The sequence below is a fragment of the Salvelinus sp. IW2-2015 genome, unplaced genomic scaffold, assembly GCF_002910315.2.
Source record: "Salvelinus sp. IW2-2015 unplaced genomic scaffold, ASM291031v2 Un_scaffold1135, whole genome shotgun sequence".
NCBI classification, from domain to species: domain Eukaryota; kingdom Metazoa; phylum Chordata; class Actinopteri; order Salmoniformes; family Salmonidae; genus Salvelinus; species Salvelinus sp. IW2-2015.
This window is the reverse complement of record NW_019942747.1, coordinates 462,000-468,816: the sequence shown is the minus strand read 5'-3', so window position 1 is coordinate 468,816 and position 6,817 is coordinate 462,000. Positions and strand designations below refer to the sequence as shown.

Below are 6,817 nucleotides of genomic sequence, written 5' to 3'. Positions count from 1 at the left end.
CCATGCTGTGTTGTCATGTGTTGCTACCATGCTGTGTTATCATGTGTGGCTGCCATGCTATGTTGTTGTCTTGGATCTCTCCTTATGTAGTGTTGTGGTGTTTCTCTTGTCGTGATGTGTGTTTGGTCCTATATTTTTATTTTATTTTGTATTTTTAATCCCAGCCCTGTCCCCGCAGGAGGCATTTTGCCTTTTGGTAGGCCGTCACCGTAAATAAGAATTTGTTCTTGACTGACTTGCCTAGTTAAATAAAAAATAAATAAATAATTGGGAATCTCTACAAAGCTTTCGGGTAAAGTTCAACAAATGATATCAGATGCCCAACATCCATTCTTATAACAATAAGATTATACACCATGAAGAGGGAGGTAACAATGTGTATTGTACTTTTTACCAATAGCATTTGTCACAAAATGGTTCTAGAAGGTCAGCAGTGTTTTTGTGTCTAAAGTGTTGTATCAATATCTTATTTTTTATTTGTTCTATTTACAGATTGATATGGGACRAGACCAGTCCTCRTCAGGATTGTYAGGTCTCCTSTCTGAGWGTTATAATGAGTTATCAGCAGGGGYCTGAGGGTGGAGRCATCCCTAAAGAAAGACAGAAGGATGGYTCACCYWACAAGGAWCTTGATGAGACCATGGACCCTGATATGAAGAGGTGMGTGTGTCCAATTAWGCATGTTTCCAATTCAGTTATTAGGATGAATGTTTATTATTATATTTATTAGTAATTACTGGTATTATTAGCAAGGTATGGTAATAGATTTTTTAAAATGTTTTGGGTCGTCAATCTGTTTTGGAATGCATTTCAAATTTGACTGTATGCTGTTGTCTAATGGTGGAACTCGGTTTCCCCTAATTAATCCTGAGTATGCACTGCAGTCTTTAATTTCCATCAAACTAATACTCTCTTTGTGTTCACCTTAAAACTTCTTATGGCTGCAGTGGCAGTATTGAGTAGCTTGGATGAAAGGTGCACAGAGGTGCCCAGAGTCAACAGCCTGCTCTTATGTCATAGTTGCTAATATATGCATATTATTAGTAGTATTGGATAGAAAACACTCTGAAGTTTCTAAAACTGTTTGAACTTTGTCTGTGAGTATAACATAATTCACATGGCAGGCAAAAACCTGAGAAGTTCCACTTCCTGTTTGTATTTTTTCTGCTAACGTTACGTGTATGATCTTAATATTTGTATCTCAGAGCTATTTGCTTAACCAATTATAGCCTCATGTTAGTTAGCTAACATTGAACATGGTTGGTTAACTTCCTGTAGATTCATGCATGGTAGTAACGTCATGAGCTGTTATTATGGTTCATTGTTTAGCTAGCTAGCTAGCTACATGTCTTATTAACAATTTTTTTAGAAGCTATTTCTTTTTAAGCTACTGATACTCTGTGGCTAAATTAAATTAATACAAAAACAATAAACGACGACCGTGAAGCTAAATAACAAATAGTGCTGACATTAAACACTACACATAGACAATCACCCACAACCCACAATACAAAACAGATTACCTAAATATGGTTCCCAATCAGAGACGACGCAAAACACCTGCCTCTGATTTAGAACCATATCAGGCCAAACACATAGAAATATACAAACCAGACATACAACATAGAATGCCCACTCAGATCACACCCTGACCAAACAAAACATAAAACATACAACGCAAACTATGGCCAGGGCGTGACAATTATCCCTAACACTGATTTTAAATTTCTTCACAGGGGCATGCTTATCACAAACGGACACACATTTCATATAAAACTAATCCCAGTGTCACGACTTCCGCCGAAGTTGTTCTCTCTCCTTGTTCGGGCAGCATTCGGTGGTCGACGTCACCGGTCTTCTAGCCGCCACCGATCCATTTTTCATTTTCCGTTTGTTCTGTCTTCATTTTTCACACACCTGGTTCCCACTCCCATGATTACATGTTCCTTATTTAACCCTCTGTTTCCCCCGTGTTTTTGTGCGGGATTGTTTGTTGTAATTCTGTCTGTTGTTCGTGTGATTGTTTATCACCATGTGTATGGTATATTTTGAGTAAAGTATATGAATTCTCATCTTTGCGGTCCTGCGCCTGACTCTGCCTTACCTGCATCACGGAGAACCTTGACACCCAGGCAGTGTCAACATCGGGAATCAGACTTACTCTGTCAATATTATGGTACAGATCATATAAGAGCGCTTGCTCATCAAACTGTCTAAAATGTATTTTAAAAATATAACAGGGTTTGGCTTTGGTCATTTTTGTATTTCTAACACAAGTAATTGCACAGTGATCACTGACATCATTACAGAATATCCCAGTCGATGTGTATTTGTGAGGGGGATTCGTTAGAACAATGTCCAACAGAGTTGATTTGTTAGGTGCTCTGGGATTCGGTCTTGTAGGTGCATGAATTAATTGAGCGAGATTCAGAGTCACACAGTTCTTTAAAAGAGTCCGATCTCAGTTCAAATCTCCTAAAAGAACGAATTCAGAGTCATTTAACTTGCGCAGGACATCAGGAAGAGAGTTTCGTGCGTCTCCCAAAGCCGAGGGCGGTCTGTAGCAGCCGACTACAGTGATGTGGGATTCCTTATATACTTTCACTTTAACCGCAAGCAATTCAAAATGTTTGGTTCATTGTCATGCTGAAACAGGAAAGGGCCTTCCCCAAACTGTTGCCACAAAGTGGAAGCAAAGAATTGTCTAGAATGCCATTGTATGCTGTAGCGTTAAAACGTCCCTTTACTGGAACTAAGGGGCCTAGCCCGGACCATGAAAAACAGCCCCAGACCATTATTTCTCCTCCACCAAACTTTACAGTTGGCACTTAGCATTCGAGCCGAAAGCGTTCTCCTGGAATCTCCTGGCATTATCTTAGGGTTGTGTGCGGCTGCTCGACCATGGGAACCCATTTCACAAAGCTCCCAATGAACAGTTCTTGTGCTGACGTTGCTTCTAGAGTCAGTTTGGAACTCAGTAGTGAGTGTTGCAACCGAGGACAGGTGTTTTTTACGCGCTACACGCTTTAGCATTCGGCGGTCCCGTTCTGTGAGCTTGTGTGACCTACCACTTCGCAGCTGAGCTGTTGTTGCTCCTAGACGTTTCCAATTCACAATAACAGCACTTATAGAAAGGTGGCATCCTATGATAGTGCCACGTTGAAAGTCACTTAGCTCTTCAATGAGGCCATTCTACTGCCAATGTTTGTCTATGGAGATTGCATGGCGGTGTGCTAGATTTTATACACCTGTAGCCAAATCCACAAATTTGAAGGGGTGTCCAAATACTTTTGTGTATATATAGTGTACATGTTTGACTTATAAAGTAAATACATGTTTTCCTCTTAGCATCATCAGGCCAGAGGAGGTGGTCTGTGATGTCTGTGATGAGCTGAAAGCTGTGAAGTTCTGTCTGACCTGCACGCAGTCCTACTGTGAGACACATGTTAGGAAGCACTACACAGTACCTAAACTACAGAGACACACCCTGGTGGAGGTGACTGGAGACCTGGAGGAGAGACTCTGTCAGGAACACCACAGAGCTCTGGAGGTGTTCTGCAGGACAGACCAGAAGCTGATCTGCAGTCAGTGTGTAGTAACAGAACATGAAGGACATGATGTAGTCTATGAGGAGATAAAACAAGCAGGAAGACAGGTAGGTTCTGTTCATTTTTTAGTACCTGATGATGCTCTTTAAAGAAGATATTACATTTGATAATGATGATGTTCATAGTAATACAAGCTTTTTCATCGTATGTTCTGGAAAACAACAACAGTGTTTTTCATCAAAATAATGTCTTCTTACTCTGTTTTCAAGACTTTTGATAGAGATCAATGTCAAAGACTAAAGCTGGCCTCAGTTGACGGTAGGTGTTTGTACAATCAAGAATTACCCAAACAATGTATTTTGAGACCTTTACATTGTGTTCAACAACATACATGCAATTTTAAGAACATTAAAAGAGGAAGATTAATTTGTTTAGATTAATAATTCTTATACCATAATGCTTGTTTGATTAACCTTTACCGAACCTCAACCCCGTATCCGGGATCACCCCCCACCCCCCCCACACTGATTAGCATCGCTAGCATAGCGTCACAATTAAATAGTAGCATCTAAATATCATTAAATCACAAGTCCAAGACACCTAATGAAAGATACAGATCTTGTGAATAAAGCCACCATTTCAGATTTTTAAAATGTTTTACAGGGAAGACAGCGAAAATAAAAATTATGTATTTTATGTTTAACCCTAGGTTGTATTTTTTTTTATTAAAAAATAGTATAAATAAATGGGGGCTAACCATATCTCTCAGGGAAATAGTTTTTTAAAAACTATCTAGAGGAGAGAGGAGACGAGTTGTTAAAAATAAGCACATTAGAAATTATAAACAAATATAAAGTTATAGTTTAAAACAAGGTTGTCCACTATCGGCATATCTATTATTATTGCCATCGAAATGTTAGCTGTTAAAATTAGATCAAACATTAATATTAAGGGATTAGAAATCCAGGCCTAAAAACTAAGGTGTCATTGTACGCTGATGATTCATGTTTTCTTTTTAAAACCACAACTAGAATCTCTCCACGGCCTCTTAAGAGGATCTAGATACATTTGCTATCCTCTTCTGGATTAAACCAAATTATGATAAATGTACCATATTACGTATTGGATCACTAAAAAATAAACACATTTACATTGCCATGTAGTTTACCAATTAAATGGTCTGACGGTGATGTGGACATACTCGGTATACAAATCCCAAAAGAAAGAAATGATCTCACTCCAATAAAATTTTTTATAGAAAGTTAGCAAAAATAGATAAGATCTCTGCTACCATGGAAAGGAAAATACCTGTCTATTTGTGGGAAAATCACCCTGATTAACTCTTTAATCATATCACAGTTTACCTATTTGCTTATATGGTTTTGCCTACACCTAGTGACCTGCTTTTTAATTATATGAACAAAAAAATATTCAATTTTATTTGGAACGGCAAGCCAGATAAAATTAAAAGGGCCTATTATATAACGAATTGATTAGAGAAGGAGGCAGAAATTATTAAATATTAAAGCATTAGACCTCTCACTAAAGGCATCAGTCATACAAAAGTTATACTTAAATCCAAACTGGTTCTCTAGTAGATTGGTACGAATGTCTCATCCTATGTTCAAGAAGGGCCTTTTCCCTTTATTCAGATTACACCTGCTCACTTTCGGTTGCTTGAAAAGGAAATAATCTCCAAAATATCTTTATTTTTTAAACAAGCCTTAGAAAGTTGTTGCAATTTCAGTTAATCCACCTGAAAGGACGGAACAAATAGTACAACAAATCTTGTGTTAAATTCAAATATAGTAATTGATAAAAAAACTGTATTTATCGAAGAAATGTTTAAAAAAGTATAATTTTTGGAATGATATCATAAATAGGACTGGTGGAGTAATGTCACACATGCAGCTAACACAGACATATGGAAATGTCTGCTCTACCCAAAATTACAACCAATTATTGCAGCATTACCACAAAAATGGAAGAGGCAGGGGAAGGGGATAAAAGTAAGGAACTTGTATGTCGGCCTTATATTAAAGAACATAAATGGTTAAAGAAAAGTGTGATAAATAAAAACATATACCAATTTCATTTAAGGACCAAAAAACTTACAGCTGTGCCATATAAATTGCAAAATAGTTGGGAAGAGATTTTCGATGTACCCATTCCATGGCACATGGTTTATGAATTGATACGCAAAACAACGCCGGATTCAAAACTTCGAATTTTTCAATTTAAATTATTGTACAAAATTCTTGCAACTAATAGAATGTATATATATTGGGGGATACAATCTTCTCAGCTCTGTAGATTCTGCTGTGAGGAGGCAGAGTCATTAGACCATTTATTTTGGTATTGTCCGCATGTAGCTCGTTTTGGTCACAGGTCCAGGAATGGTTGAAGAATTGCAACATTTGCGTAGAACTAACGCTACAGATAGCAATACTGGGGATTTGAAAAGCCATAGTCAATCAATCAATAATATATAAATTATTTTAGCAAAAAATGTTTATTTTTAATTTACAATCCGTGGAAGCTATGAGAATAGGAGATTCAAATCTTTTGTGAAGCATCACAGCACAGCTGAAAAATATATGGCAAATAAAAATCCGAAATGGATGATGTTGGAAGATAGATGGTAAAGGTTGAGTGGAGCTGAAGGGTGGGACTAATAACAAGATAAACAATGTAGGGCATACGGGATCTGTGAAATGTGTATAGGTGCGGAGCTATTGTGAAATAGCACAGTTACAAGTGGAAATCAAACTGGATGGACAACAGAAATAGAGGAAGGACTAAGAACAAACAAGAGAGAACTATTATAAAGTAGACTGTGTCTGTAAATGTGTATAAGATGTATAAATTGAAGGTAAAAACAGAAATTTATCAGTTTACTCCAATTGGGGGATCGGTGGTAGGGTTTGCAGGAATAATAATAAAGGTATACTCTTTAAAAAAAAGTATGTATGTCTATGTAGGTATGTGTATGTATATATGTGTATATGTATGCATACGTGAATGGATATATATATTTACCCAAAAAAATATGGGGGATTGGAAATATGCAGACAATTACATTGGAAACAACATTCTTTCCGCAATATTAAGCTGATCCACCCCCCAAAAAAAAAAAAAATATATATAATAAAAAAAAAAAAAAATACAGGTTGCGCCGAGCGAAGCCATACAAAACAAATGGCGGCTTAAGCGTGTAACATTTTTCGACAGAAACACGATTTATCATCATAAAATTGTTTCTTTACTTG

At 37.1% G+C, this 6,817-nt stretch overlaps 1 long non-coding RNA gene across 1 annotated transcript in view; it reads left to right on the top strand.

Moving 5' to 3' along the window:
* Positions 1 to 3,355: 3,355 nt before the first annotated feature.
* The window catches only part of LOC139024177 (uncharacterized), a 10,557-nt gene continuing 7,095 nt past the window's right edge, over positions 3,356 to 6,817 (top strand). Inside the window, exons 1-2 of the long non-coding RNA XR_011475465.1 lie at positions 3,356 to 3,655; positions 3,818 to 3,866. This is a non-coding gene — a long non-coding RNA (uncharacterized lncRNA). The remainder of the gene's footprint in view (positions 3,656 to 3,817; positions 3,867 to 6,817) is intronic.